This window comes from Saimiri boliviensis (genome assembly GCF_048565385.1).
Source record: "Saimiri boliviensis isolate mSaiBol1 chromosome 19 unlocalized genomic scaffold, mSaiBol1.pri SUPER_19_unloc_1, whole genome shotgun sequence".
Taxonomy (NCBI): Eukaryota; Metazoa; Chordata; class Mammalia; order Primates; family Cebidae; genus Saimiri; species Saimiri boliviensis.
In genome coordinates, this window is record NW_027412502.1 from 2,474,722 (window position 1) to 2,490,726 (window position 16,005).

At 42.3% G+C, this 16,005-nt stretch overlaps 1 long non-coding RNA gene, 1 other non-coding gene and 1 pseudogene across 3 annotated transcripts in view; all 3 read left to right on the forward strand.

Annotated features, from left to right (window-relative positions):
* The window catches only part of LOC141583197 (uncharacterized), a 776,849-nt gene that overhangs the window by 716,912 nt on the left and 43,932 nt on the right, over positions 1-16,005 (forward strand). The window lies entirely within an intron of this gene.
* LOC141583235 (U6 spliceosomal RNA) lies at positions 7,562-7,669 on the forward strand. The gene has a single exon (XR_012515927.1). It is a non-coding gene; the product is annotated as a U6 spliceosomal RNA (small nuclear RNA).
* On the forward strand, positions 12,163-14,182 carry LOC141583210 (telomeric repeat-binding factor 1 pseudogene; annotated as a pseudogene).

Genomic DNA, 16,005 nt, shown 5'->3' on the forward strand with positions numbered 1-16,005 from the left:
CACTACCCAGTAGAGAAACACTGAATGCAAAGAACCCCCTGCTAGGCTCCTCCTCTGCTTTAGTGTCCTTCCCCTGCTCCTTTTCCTCAGGCCCTGCTTCCCCAGCCCTTCTCTCTGCCCTGTCACCCCTCAGACCCTCCTCTCCCCTCAATTCCCACCGCCCAGTCACCCCTGAACTGTGGCACTGTAGAGAACAGTTCCTTTCCCTAAAAACTTCTTTCATCCCCTTTCTATTTAGTCCTTGCCTCCCACCCTCACCCCTTCCCCTCACTCAGCCACCACTCTGCTTTCTGTCACTGCAATAGTGAAATTTCTAGAATTTCATGGACATGCAATCATTTGTTATGTAGTCCTTTTTTGATCTCTCTCTTAGCTCCACAATGTTTGGGATGATGCCATTCATTCCTTTCTGTTGCTGAGCAGCTGCCGAGTATTGCTGGAATCCCAATTTATTCACTTGTTTCTCTGTTCTCCAGTTGATAGACATGGGGATTACTCCATTACGGTTTGTTATTCATGAAGCCACTATAAATAGCTGCTTACAAGTGTGGTCTTACATTTTTATTTCTTTCTTTTTTAAAAAGTGTTTATTTATTTATTTATTTTTATTGCATTGTAGGTTTTGGGGTACATGTGAAGAACATGCAAGACTGTTGCATAGGTACACACATGGCAGTGTGATTTGCTGCCTTCCTCCCCATCACCTATATCTGGCATTTCTCCCCATGCTATCTCTCCCCAACTCCCCACCCCCTGCTGTCCCTCCTCTATTTCAGCAAAATGACACAAGAACAGAAAATCAAACACCACATGTTCTCACTCATAGGTGGGTGTTGAACAATTTCTTTTGGATAAATACATATTTGTGGAACTTCTGGGTCACGTGGTAATGAAATGGCAGCTGTATAAGAAATTGCAAAACTGCTTTACAAGTTGGCATTCTTAGCATGAATATCATGCATTTCTATTTTTTCCATATTCTTGCCAGTATTTAGACTTATCGTATGTCTTTTTAACTGTACCTATTCTAGGTGACACGTGACGGTTTCTCATTGTGGTTTTAACCTGCACTACTTTGATGGCCGGTATTGTTTGTTATCTTTTCATGTTCATCTAGGTGACTTATGACATATATTTTAAGAACTGTTTTGCAAATTCAGTGATTAATTCCAGAGTCTTTTTCAGAATTCCCTAGTGTTTTCTACATATACAATGAAGCTGGTGTCAAAGAAAGACTTTTATTTCTTTCTTATCTGTTGATCTTTTTTCTTTTAAAATTATTTTTATTTGGTAGAGATGAGGTCTCATGATCTGGGTGGTCTCAAGGTCCTGAACTCAAGTGATCCTCTCACTTCAGCCTCCCAAAATGCAGGGATTACAGGTGTGAGCCATCATGCCTGGTCCTTCTATAGGTCTTTTCTTTCATTTTCTTGTCATGTTGCACTGGTTAGGATGCCTGTTTCGTGTTTTAACAAGAATGACCAGAGCGTACAGGTTTGTTTACAAGGACCTTAAACAAATTTATAAGCAAAAATAAAAACAGCCCCATCAAAAATGGGCAAAGGATATGAACAGACACTTCTCAGAAGAAGACATGTACATGGCCAGGAAACATGGGGAAAAAAAGCTAAATATTACTGATCATTAGATAAATGCAAATCAAAACCACAATGAGATATTATCTCTTGCCAGTCAGAATAGCAATTATTAAAAAGTGAAGAAACAATAGATGCTGGCAAGGCTGTGGTGAAATAGGAACACTTTTACACTGTTAGCGGAAATGTAAACCAGTTCAACCATTGTGGAGGATGGTGTGACCATTCCTCAAAGATACAGAACCAGAAATACTATTTGTCCCAGCAATCCCATTACTGGGTATATACTTAAGGGAATATAAATCATTCTACTATAAAGACACATGCACATGTATGTTTATTGCAACACTATTTACAATAGCAAAGACATGGAACCAATCCAAATGCCCATCAATGATAGATTGGATAAAGAAAATGTGGTAAATGTGCACCATGGAATACTACATAGCCATAAAAAGGAATGAGTTCATGTCCTTTGCAGGGACATGGATGTAGCTACGAGCCATTATACCCAGCAAACTAACATAGGAAGAGAAGAATCAAACACCACATATTCTCACTCCTAAGTGGGAATTGAACAATGAGAACACATGGACACAGAGAGAGAAACAACACACACCAGGACCTGTTGGGGAGTAGGGGGAAAGGAGAGGTAACTTAGAGGATGGGTCAAAGGGTGCAGAAAACGGCCATAGCAGACTAACTATACATATGTAACAAACCTGCATGTTCTGCACATGTATCCTGGAACTTGAAGTAAAATAAAATACATTTTAAAAAGAAGGTGCATGTCTTACATGTACACATATGTTCATTGCAGCAGTATTCACTGTAGCAAAGACTTGGTATCAACCAAAATGTCTATCAATAATAGACTGAATAAAGAAAATGTGGCACATATACACTACAGAATATGATGCAGCCATAAAAAAGAATGAGATCATGTCATTTGCAGGAACACGGATGGAGGTGGAGGCCATTATTCTTAGCAAACAAACGCAGGAACAGAAAGCCAAATACCACATGTTCTCATAAGTGGGAGCTAAATGATAAGAAAACATAAACATGTAGAGGGGAACACCACACACTGAGGTGGAGGTTGGGAGGAAGGAGAGGATCAGGAAAAATAGCTAATGAGTACTAAGGCTTAATACCTGAGTGAGTACTGATGGGTACAGAAATACTCTGAACAAGAAAACCCCATGACACAAGTTTACCTATATGACAAACCAGCACATGTACCCCTTAACTAAAAATAAAAGGTCAATTTTAAAAAAGTGCATGTCTGGAAAGAGCATATGGTTGGGTTCTGTGTTTTTCATAAACAGAGTCACACAATCTCTGCCCTTCACTGGAGTGTTGATTTGTGTAGCTTTTTGTCATTATTGATATGATAAGTTTTAGGTCTACCATGTTGGCTTTCCAGTTCCTGTTTCTCTGCTACTCTTGTCCTGACCAATGACTTATTAGAAACTATAGAAACAAAAGAAAGTAGAATAACATCTTTAAAGTGCCGGAAGAAAAAGAAGGTCAACTAAGAATTCTATATCCAGCACAGATGTCCTTCAAGAAAAGGCAAAATCTGGAGATATTTCAGGTAAAAGAAAATTAAGAGAATTTGCCACCAGCAGGTCTACATAATAACAATTGGTGAAGAAAATTCTTCAGGCTAGAGGCAAATGATACCAGGTGGAAAATGAGATTATCAAGAAAGATGAAGGTGATCAAAAATAAATATTGAGCTAAGTGCTAAAGGCTATCTTGCTCCCCTCATTTACTCTTACTTTATATACATCTAACTGTTTAAAGAAAAACATTTTTCTTATAAGACTTATAACCTACATAGACATATTACATATAATATATATACCATAAAAATGGATGTTTTATAGAGGATAAATGGTTGTAAGATTTCTATATTTGTGGGTACTAACGTATTATTAACTCAAAGTGGATTGTGAAATGTTAAGAATGAGTTGAGTTCTGAAGAAAATTGAGACAAACACACAAAAAAACATTCAGAAGATCAACAAATCTTGAAGATGGTTTTTTGAAAAAAAAATCCTACCAAGTCTTGAGTCTTATCCTATGATGTCAGACCTATCATAAATACAAAAGTAATCAAAGAACAGTCCTGCCCAGAAAGAGGAATTATCGCTAACTATGGTGGCCCTGGCACAGCTGGCCCTCCCTACTGGACCTCTTCCACGTGGGCACTTTCTGCAGTGACTCTGTTGCCTTGCTGTTCCACTCTACCCAGTGTCCTGACCGAAGAGACAAGGAGTGTCTGCTGTTGTGTCCACACTTGGAGGAGAAGAAAATCTTGATGGTGTCAGTATGTTACAAACCAGGCATGACAGCTCACTCCTATAATCCCAGCATTTCAGGGCACTAAGGCAAGAGGATTACTTGATATCAGAAGTTGGAAACCAGCTTAGACAACATAGTGAGACCCTCCTCTTAAAAAAAAGCAAATAAGTAAACCTAGTTGGACATGGTAGTGGGCACTTGTATTTCCAGGTATTGGGGAGGCTGAGGTGGGAAGATCCCTTGAGTTCATGAATTCAAGGCTGCAGTGAGCCATGATTGCACCACGAGACTCCAGCCTAGGCCACAGAGTGACATCTTGACTCAAAAAATACATCGTAAGCCTCTGCTCACTATGTGTAATTTATTATTTATTCAACATGTATTTTGATTTTATTTTCCTGGCAGCACAATAAGCCAGGACATGCTGAAACTAGAAATCACATCCACTTTCCAGTGATAGAAAGCCCAGTCCAGGGAGGTGAGAAGGAGACAGTCCTCATTAGCGCTGAGGATTCAGGGAGAACAAGATGGGTTGGGCAGGGAGGTTTCTACTTGGAACCTGGAGGTTGAGCAATGACATCCCCCTCCCCACCTGAAAGCCCATCCTGGGCGTCCACCTCCTGGGAGCAGGAGCAGCGCAGCAGCACCACCTGGTGGTCCACGCACTTCCTTTTGCAGATCATGCACAGCCCTCTCCTTCCTAGGCACCTGGGACTTCTTCAGTGGACACCAGCCTGTGTCAACTTTCCTGTAAAGCAAAAGAAGCGTGAGGTTGCTGGGGGAGGAATGGTGTCATCTCCACCTTTGGGGTGATCCATGTCACCGTGTTCAGGAGAAGAGCCCGGGCTTCCACCCCATGCAGAGAGGAGGCTCTGGCCATAAAGGCACCTGCGGAGAGGTGAGGACCCATTTTATCTACACTGATAGCCAAGAGCCTGCAGACCGCGGGGAAGGCTTCCCCTCAGCCCTGTCCTCGCAGGTTTTTCCAGGAGTCAAGGAGTAGACCTGTGCATGGCCTCTGGTGATGTGCACTGCATGCACACTTAGAAGTGAGGTCACCCTGGCTGGGGGTTCTGGTTGTTCTGGTTGTTCTGGGTGCTCAGTGTCCAGAGAGCAGGATGAGGAAGAGGCTTTGTTCCAAACAGTAACTATACTCTCTGAATTATTTTTTTCAGTAGACTTTGTGTAATAAAATGTAGGACTCCAGAGGGGAAAAAAAAAAACTGTCTAAAATTTGTGTACTTTAATAACAAGTAAATGCCCATTAGCCACCAGGGATAGATGTTTGCAGGGCAAACCAAAACCTCCATCATTTGCCCCAGCTCAGCAATAAACTCTTTCCTCCCCCAAATAAAAACACATTCTGACTCTTAGGGTCATCCTTTCTTGTTGTATTTTATATTTTTATAATCCCAAATTATAATTTAGTTTTACCTTTAGAACTATGCTTTGGTTCTCCTTTATTCTGTAGATTCTTTCTCAAAATACGTATTCTGTGGTAGAGTTTCCCACAGTGTGCGTTTTGCTGACTGCTCCCCAAGGTGTAGTTGGCTATGTATTTCTATGGTTTGTATTGCCTCGAAGTCGGTGACTGGCTATGGAGGTTAGCTTAGTTCAGGCTTGATTTCCTTTTCACTTGCTCTTGTCTGCTGGTACTCTACTGCGTTCTTCCATCAAGAGGAAGAACGTAACATTAGCTTTTTTTTTCTTTATTGTGTTGTTAATTGCCATTGCTGTTCAATGGCTAAATCTGTTAATTCCTTATGGGTTGCAAAACAGTTTTTATAGTCTCAGTATCTCATTCCTTCCTCATTTATTATCTGAATAATTTCTAAAGTAAGAGATTTACCCTCTTCTACTGTTTGTTTATGACTAGAAACTTGTTCATTGAGAGACTAAGCCAAGCATCTACTCCCTTATGACCCAGCAATTGCACTCTTGGTTATAAACCAATAGAAGCACATGTATGTGTGTGCTAAAATACATGAAAGTATTCACAGCAGCACGATTTGTAAAATCTGGATATAACACAATCGTCTATCAACAGTGAAGCGACAGGAAGTGTTGAGAATGACTAGCCTATGACCACAGACAGAGATGATGAGCCCCAGGGGCGTGATGGTGACTGTGTAATGCCATTCAGCCAGAACCTGAAGAACAAATTTGTGTTAGAAATCAAGAGTGGCTCCTCTGGGGTGGGGGAGGGTGGTTTATGGCTGAGTAGGACCCAAAAGTGTTTCCCTGGGGCTGTGATTGCTGTGGTTGGATGTGGGTGTTGTTTGCCGGAGGGTTCACTTTGTGAAAATCCGCTGCCCACTTGAGGATTGTTCTCTTTTCTCCATGCATGTTGTCCTTCACTCAAATATACATTTCTGATGTTTTGAAGCAATTCTATCTACAATAAGAAGAATTGCTCCTACTGCACATCCTTGCAAATGCTGCATTGAAAAATCGGTGCAATTTTTCCAGGAAATAAGTACATATAAAGAGGATAATTGACGACAAGAGCAGTCGGCTTGGGAGCTGACGCCACAGAAGCTTTGGGAATGGATGTCGAGCTAGGAACCAGGAATCAAAATACAGAGAAGCCTATGGGAGGTGAAGGATGTGAAGTGATGCCCCAGGAGTGCATGAATAAATGAGTCATGGGCAGTGGCTCTGGGCTTGGCTGGCAAGTCACGAACTTGGGGAAAACAGAGTTAAAAAATTGGTATTTAGAGGAGAGAGGTACTCATAGACCTCTTACTACACAGAGAATGTGTGAAGATAGTGGTTGTGTGTGGATGCTTACTAGAGGGTCTTTTGGGGATGGGGCTCTCTGTGATCAGGTCGGTGAGATGGCTTGACGGGTGATGCCGCTCAGCCACACAGGGCTTGCTCATGGAGTCCCTGCACAAAGTGGCCGTGGTGGCTGGGATGGACACTGCATGGGCACAGCAATCGCATCACCACCTTGGTGACAAGGCTGACCTGGCAGCTGCCACCGTTGAGGGCCCAGCCTGCCAAAAGCAGCTGTTACTTTGGATGGAGACAAAACAGGAAATGGTAATTCTGAATAAAATGGCATTATGACAGATAAATATGCCAGTAATGATATAGTAGAGGTTTAAATAATTTTGAAATGATGAACAAGATTATACCAACGGGAAGAACTTACTATCAGTAAAGAAGTTAAAATGGTTTTAAAACTTTTTTTCCCTTCAGGCATATCCAGGCTGTTTTGAAAATAAGTTTGACCAAATCTTCAATGAAGTTTACTGAACTTATACATAATATCCAAGAGAATAAGGAAACATAGAGATAGCTAGAAAACTCATTATTGTTTAGGCACCAATAACACTGATTCTAAAGCCAGCTAGAGAATAGATAAGAGAAAAGTATAATAGGATAGGCACTTCTAAGCAATTAGACATAAAGATACTGAGAAAAACAGCAGTAGACGGTGTCCACCAATGAGCTACAAACAATTTAAAAATCCTGCCCAGGTTATGTATTCCAGGAATACAAGAATACTTTAACTTATCTGCAATGCATTTTACCACTTCATTAAAGAATAAAAGACAGAGACGGTCCCATTTCACCAGATGTAGATGAAATCCAACACTCTCTCTCACCTACATTTCTTCAGTTATCTCCACTTTTAAGAGCTTGTGATCATTTTTCACGTTGGCAGCATGCAGAATAAAACTGGAATGATACACAGAAGATCAGCATGGTCCCTACACAAGGGTGACATGAAAGTTCGTGAAGCAGTCCATATTTTTAAACTCTCAACAAACTAGGTATTGAAGGAACATACCTCAAAATAATAGTAGCCACCTATGACAAACCCACAACGGATATCATACTGAATGGGCGAAAGCTGGAAGCATTTCCCTTTAACATCAGCATAAGACAAGGATGGCCTCTCTCACTGCTCCTCTTCAACATGGTGTTGGAAGTTCTGGCAGGAGCAATCAGGTCAGAGAAAGGAAGGATATTCAGATAAAAAGAGAGGAAGTCAAATTGTCTTTGCAAATGACATGATTTTGTATCTAGAAATCCTGATTGTCTCAGCAGAAAGGCTTCTTAAGCTGATAAGCAACTTCAGTAAAGTCTCAGGATACAAAAACCAATGTGCAAAAGTCACAAGCATTTATATACAACAACAATACAAAAGTGGTGAGTCAAATAATAAATAAACTCCTATTCACAATTGCTACAAACAGAATAAGAGGGCCGGGTGTGGTGGCTCATGCCGGTAATTCCAGCACTTTGGGATGCTGAAGCCGGCAGATCACCTGAGATCTCATTTGAGACCAGCTTGGCTAACTTGGTGAAATCCAGTTTCTCCAAAAAATGCACAAATTAGCTGGGCATGGTGGCATGCACCTGTAATCCTGGGTACTCAGGAGGCTGAGGCAGGTTAATCGATTGAACCTGGGAGGTTGCAGTGAGCTGAGATGGTGCCATTGCACTCCAGCTTGCACAACAAGAGCAAAACGCCATGTCAAAACAAACAAACAGACAGACAGAATAAGATGCCTGGGAATACAGCTAACAAGGGAATTGAAGGACCTCTTCAAGGAGAATGACAAATCGCTGCTCGAGGAAATGGGAGAGGATACGAACAGATGGAAAAACACTCCATGCTCATGGATAGGAAGAATCAATATCGTGAAAATGGCCACACTGCCCAAAGTAATTTATAGATTCAATGCTGTTTTCATGAAACTGACATCTCTCACAGGATTAGAAGAAACTACTTTAAAATTCATATGGAACTAAAAAGAGAGCTTGTATAGCCAAGATGATCCTAAGCAAAGAGAACAAAGCTGGAGGCATCATGCTACTTGACTTCACATTGTACTACAAGGCCAGTAACCAAAACAGCAGGGTGCTGGCACAAAAACAGCCACATGGACAAATGGAGCAGAACAGAGAACTCAGAAATAAGACCACACATCTACAACTATGTGATCTTTGACCAACTTACCAAAACAAGCAACCGGGAAAAGGTTTCTTATTTAATAAATGGTGCTGGGAGAACTGGCTAGCCATATGCAAAAAATTGAAACTGGACCCCTTCCTTACACCTTAGACAAAAATTAACTACGATGGATTAAAGACATAATTGTAAAACACAAAACTATTAAAACTCTAGAAGAAAATCTAGGCAATAGCATTCAGGACGTAGGAAAAGTCAACAATTTCATGAAGGAAATGTCAAAAGCAATTGCAACAAAAGCCAAAATTAGCAAATGAGATCTAATTAAATAAAAGTGCTCCTGCACAGCAAAAGAAACTATTATCGGAGTGAACAGACAAGCTACAAAGTGAGAGAAAGGTTTTGCAATCTATCCATCTGACAATGTCTAATGTCCAGAATTTTCAAGGAACACACAAGGACATGGTCCCTACACAAGGGTGACATGCAAGTTCGTGAAGCAGTCCATAGTTTTAAACTTCAAATTTTCAAGGAGGACACAAGGTTCTGTGTCCTCCAGGAAACCCAGGCTTCTGCTGGAGCTGCGAGGTGCAGGGACATCCTGAGAGAGAATGTGGAGGTTTTGCTGATCATGGACTGAGAATTCCAGGGGGTGCAGTGGGAAGATTTGTGGAGTTGGGGAGGGAGGATGATGTGGACAGAAGAGGAGTGTGCAGAGCCTCGTGGATTCAAGTGCAGAGTATGTGGGGGACCCAGCGTGACTGACACAAACAGGGAGAGGGCATGATAAGCTCAGTCGTGGTGGGCTTGAGGAAGACGATGGTGCTGAGGCTGTGGGAGACAGGGGAGGAGGAGAAGGGGTGGCTCTCACCTGGGCTCTGTCCATGGAAGTGAGGATGGTGGAGTGGTTGGGTCTCCGTGCTGTGTGGACCTTTCTTGACCACCTGATGACAGTTTGCAGTTCCTGACACAGCGGGCTTCTTAGAGGATTGATTCTTGACCCCAAGGAAAGGAAGTGAGCTCATTCTAGGTCTCAGGTCTACCCTGATGCCTTCTTCAGGGGGTGCCACGTCTGGGTCCCCCGTGGATCCCAGCACAGGAACCCTCTTCTGCCCTGCTGAGGGGACCAAGGCCCAGGGGAGCTGTGCTCAGATTTCATAATGCCAATATATAGCTCCGCACCTTGGAATATTATGTGGACGTGGAGGTGTTTTTCCCAAATAAAAGAAAACTAAGTAAATGGGACCCTAAAAAAAAATACAACTGAGCAATGGAGAGTAGAAGAAAATTTTCCTACTTTTCAGTTTCCCTGAATGTTGGTCTCAAGGGGCTGGAGAGAGAAGTTGCAGGGAGAACAGAAACTCGGAGAGGGCTGGAGCTCCCAAGCGCTGCTCACCTCCACTAGAAAGACGCGCGGGAAATGGTTAAGGCAATTTCACATCACTTTGAAATTCTGTAATATTAGGGAATTGTAGTAACTCTCTTCAGTGTAATAATAATACTGTTGTCGGAAACATGTTATTTTTTAAGAGATGACCACCAAAGTATTTAGAAATGAAGGTCATGCTGTTGGCAAGTGATTGCCTAATGTTTCAGCAAAAATCGTGGACATATAATTTATTACATACACAAAGGAAATAATTAGATCTATGGTGACAATTGTATTCTTTCCAACTTTTGGACTCTGAAATTTTTAAAATAACTTGGAGAAAAAAATTAAAGCTAATACTACATAATCACATGAGAAATGTTCACAACATCATGTTGAATGAAAATTAAACTTCAAGACTGGCTGAGGTGACTCATATCCAATCCCAGAGCTTTTAGAGGCTGAGCTGGGAGGACCACTTTAGGCCAGGTATTTGAAAGCAGCCTGGGCAACATGGCGAGACCCCATCTCTACAATACACTAAAAAGTTAATGAGCCTGGTGGCAGGTGCCTGTGGTTCTGGCTACTTGGGAAGCTGAGTGGGGGGATTGCTTCAGCATGGGAGTTCAAGGTTACAGAGAACTGTGATCATACCACTGCAATTTAGCCTCAGTGACACAGCAAGACCATGTTTCAAAAAAAAAAAAAAAAAAGTGAGAGAGAGAAGAAAAAAAAATAGATCAGGCCTTTCAAAGCATTCAAGAGCATGTGCATGAGAATGTCAGTTGTGTGTGGATGTGTCATTGTGTCGAGAGTGTCTGAGTAAGCATGTGTGTCAATATGTGTGACAACATCTTTTTGTCTGTGTGCAATGGTGTATGAGTCTATGTGTGCATTCATTCATTCATTTATTCACTCAACAAGTATATTTAAAGTAACAGTCACTGTTCGAGGCAGCTGTGAACAATCAAAATCACTGTCCTTGTCCTCATAAAGCATGTATGCTAGAGGACAGAAAGAGTATAAGCAATTAAAATAAACACATTCATAGCTGGGCACAAATGTATGTAATCCCAGCACTTTGGGAGGCTGAAGCAGGAGGACCACTTGAGGCCAGAAGTTTGAGAACAGTTTGGGAAACATATCAAGACTCCGTTTGTACCAAAAGTAAATACAAAACTAGCCGAGTGTGATGGCACACACCTGTAGTCCCAGCTACTTGGGAGGCTGAGGTGGGAGGATCACTTGAGCCCAGGAGTTTGAGGCTATGGTGAGCCAAGATTGCACCACCGCATTCCGGCCTGGGTAACAGCACAACCCTGTCTCTCAAAACAAATAAGTAAAGAATTCTTAAATGTTAGTAAAAGGGTTGCGAACAAAAACAAAGCAGGGTGGGGTGAGGGGGATGGGAGATGCCAAGTGGGCAGTGCAGAGACAGGCTCCGGTGGGCATGAGGAGAACGTGGGGCGGGGGGCGGGGAAGGGAGCCCTGGAGATGAGTTTCAGGCAGGGGAGTGGCTGTGCAGAGGCTCTGAGGTATGGACACCTGGGGTGCTGGATAAACCGTGATGCCTGGGCGGGCCTCGGTCTGGCCCCACCGCACAGCCACACCTGGGTAAACTGGGCGGTCACCGGAGAGGGCCTTGCCCACGAGAGGGACTTTTCACCATGTTCTCCGCCCTCCCCATACCCCAGTTCCTCTGCCAGAAATGAGCGCGTGATCTCGCCTCGGGCGCCCTTCCCGGGAAGAAGTTGCGCACGTGTCACTGCTGTCACAGGAAGCAGGGGCGCTGAAAAGGAAGAAGGAGCAGAAGAAAACGTTTCTTCTTTCCGGGTTTCTGGAGGGTGGGCCCGGAGGGCTGGAGAGGGGATGAGGAGACAGAAACTCAGGGGCGGCTCCAGAGCTTCCCGCTCCTCCCGCGGGTGGGGTCCCCGGCTGCCAGAGGCCGCTTCACCCCGCCGATGCCCAGCCCGGCTCCGTGTCTCTGCCTGACCCACCCCCGCTCCTCCCTCCGCTGCTCCGCAGAATCCGAGCGCGGCCCGCGGCCGTGCGGATGGGGGAGCTGCCGGGCAGAAACGGGGCGACACGGAGAGGAGCCGCTTGGTGCCAGGCGCGGCTGGGGGCGCCCAGGGGAAGGACCCGGCTTTGTGGCCGAGGCCAAGGCCGTGGCTGCCGGCTGGATGCTCTGTTTTCTCAGCCGCTCCGAGGACTCTCGCCCACGGCAGCACCGAGGCTGTTCTTCACGGACCACCCAGTCCAACCGCTTATCCATTGAGAACTGCACACATAGGTCAGTTTTTGATACGAATTGCAGCAGGAAAAAACCTGGATGCACAGTTTGAAAATGATGAACGAATGACACCCTTGGGACAGCCCTGATGATCTGGGGTTCAGTGGAAAAGGAACAGGACAAACTTCACGAAGAAATAGAGAATTTAATCGAAATTCAGGCTATCGCTGTTTGTATGGAAAATGGCAACTTTAAAGAAGCAGAAGTCTTTGAAAGAATATTTGGTGGGCTGGGCGCGGTGGCTCACGCCTGTAATCCTAGCACTTTGGGAGGCCGACGCGGGTGGATCATGAGGTCAAGAGATCGAGACCATCCTGGTCAACATGGTGAAACCCCGTCTCTACTAAAAATACAAAAAAGAAAAAAATTAGCTGGGCATGGTGGCACGTGCCTGTAATCCCAGCTACTCAGGAGGCTGAGGCAGGAGAATTGCCTGAACCCAGGAGGCGGAGGTTGCGGTGAGCCGAGATCGTGCCATTGCACTCCAGCCTGGGTAACAAGAGCGAAACTCAGTCTCAAAAAAAAAAAAAAAAAAAAAAAAAAAAAAAAAAAAAAATTTGGTGATCCAAATTCTTATATGCCTTTAAAAAGGAAATTGCTTATGATAATCTCTCAGAAAGATACATTTCATTCCATGGAGTAAATGAAGAGTTATGTGAATTATGTGCTAAGTGAAAAATCATCCACCTTTCTAATGAAGGCAGCCGCAAAAGCATAGAAAGTAAAAGAGCAAGAACAATAACTTCTCAAGAGAAACCCAATGGTAATGATGCTGAAATGGAAACCGAAGCTAATTTGGATACAAGAAAAAGGTCTCACAAGAATCTTTGCTTATCTAAGTTGAAACATGGAACCCAACAACAAGACCTTAATAAGAAAGAAAGAAGAGTAGGAACTCTTCAAAGTGCAAGAAAGAAAAAAGAAAGCAGAAGAGCCAGTGAAAGTACGATACCTGTTTCAAAGGGTCAGCTGGTGACTCCTGAAAAGCACTGAGCTAGAAAAAGACAGATGTGGCTTTGGGAAGAAGACAAGAATTTGAGCTCTGGAGTGAGGAAATTTCGAGAGGGTAACATCTGAAGTACTGTTGCAGTATAAATTCAACAACCTGACAAATGTCATGTTAAAAGGCACAATGAAGAAACTAAAATGGATTTGCTCAAACAGTGAAGACTGATTGTGTTTGTAAAAGCTTGGTGAAAGGACAATTAAGTATTTTGGTTGCTACGTTTTGTTTGAAACTTGCATCATTGATGTATTTTAAAACTTTACATTGTTACAGTATTTTTCTGTGACCATCAATTAATATGAGGGTTTGTACTATAAGAGTTAAAGTACATGCTATCGTATTCTTTAAGAACTTTATTTTGATAAACTGTAAATTTGTCGAAGCCTGCTACATTAGCATTCCCACGCACAAATCCTGTTCCAATGAAAAAATTAAAAGCTGATATAAAAAAATTTAATTAACCTATTTTGTATCTGTAGGCTGACCTCAACCCTGTAACGTAACCCATTAAAATGAATTTGCTAGATGATTGAATAACAATAGTCCTTTGGTATGAGATAATGACTTGGTTTATGGCCTTAATATGCTACTTAATTACTTAAGACATGTATTAATAGAATGATAAATGTACAAAGTAACCTATAAGCATGACATTCTTTTGCTTTCAATGGTTTCATGTAAAGAAAAAAAAACTTGAACACAGTAACACCCAAGGACACAAGTGAACAATAGACACTGGGAAGGGAGGGTGGGAGTGAGAGCTGAAAACTGCCTACCGGGTGCTCTGCTCACTACCTGGGCAATGGATCATCTGTGCCCCACACCTCAGCAGTGCAGTGTACCCAGCTAACAAGCCTGCCATGTGCTCCCTGAATCTAAAATAAAAATAAATTTTATTATTACCCATGAAACAAAATCTGTACTATTAGCAAGAGTCATTTTGCATCTCACTTGGAAACAATTTGACTTTTGTTCCAGTGTTTAAACTTTGACAAAAATGGTTTTGAATAGATCTGTATAGCCTGATGCCATAAACATAATATAACCTGATGCCATAAATATAAGATTCTCTGATACATTCATTTAACATATCAATATCGGGCCAAAAATAATATTCTGTAAAGTTTAAATAGCTATTGACTATGAGCACCTTGACGTCTATGATAGGTAATAAACAAGGCCATACATACCTTACTAAGCAGTTTTGGTTTTTCACTAACATTGCATTTTTTAAAGATTTAAACTCACAGAATTATTGAGCATATTGACTTGTGTGCTTTATTTAGCAAGTGAGTAAAAATATTGGAATAATAAAGCATTTGCATAAAAATCAAATGGTAGTGTGTTGTAATCTGTATTTTACTTCCTATTAAGGTTTTATACGTGATTTCCCATGGTTCCTGAATTTGTTATCTTATTATATACTATATATAATCAGAAACATGGATAATTTTTTAAAAGAAGAATCTGACAGCTGCGCGGCGACGCCCCCCTGTGGCCACAGGGCTAAGAACGGTGGCCCTTAGCTCCATCCTCACCTGCTCAGCCGAGACCTCCCCTGGGTCTCCCTGGGCTCCCGGCAGCAGGAAAGGCGTCTGAACACAAGAGGGCGCCCCTACCCCATGTCACGGCTGGGATCGGCCGCGTCTGTGTGGGTCTATTCATGGGCTTTTTATTCTATTCCATTGATTTAAGCCTATTTTATAACAATGTCGCACTGCTTTTTATTACTAGAGGTTTATAGTAAATCTTGAAATTACTCAATATGCATCCTCCAAATTCCTTCTTTTTAGTTATTTCAGCTATTCAAACTTATTTATATTTTCATAGAAATGGTAGCTTCAGCTTGCCAATTTCTTTTAACATTTCCTTTAAAGCTCACTGGTGTCTTAATTGAAAATGCACTTAATTTAGTAGCTCAGTCTTGGAGAAGTAATAACACTGGATATTCCACTTCTTGAATACGCAATTTCTCTGTTAATTTTGATCTTCTTTACTTTCTGTCGGTAGTGCTTGTAGACTTTAGTGTAGAAATTATACACACTATTAAAAAATTGATGCCTGAACATGGTATTACTTTGCTAATTTTTATTTTGAGACAGAGCTTTGCTCTGGTTGCCCAGGTAGAATGCAATGACGTGATGTTGGCTCACTGCAACCTCTGCCTCCTGGGTTCAAAAGATCTCCTGCCTCAACCTCCTGAGTACATGGGATTGCAGGCTTCCACCACCATGCCCGACTAATTTTGTATTTTTAGTAGAGAGAGGATTTTGCCATGTTGGCCAGGCTGGTCTGGAACTCCTGACCTCAAGTGACCCACCCACCTTGGCCTCCCAAAATGCTGGGATTACAGGAGTGAGCCTCTGCACCCGGCCTGTTTTTTATTGTATTAATTGAGTTGTGTTATTTAATTTGCAGTTTATTTGAATCAAACAATTCCCCATAAACCAATCTGGAGTGACATATTTTTTTAAAATTTGTATTTGAATTTATTAACTTCTTGCACTG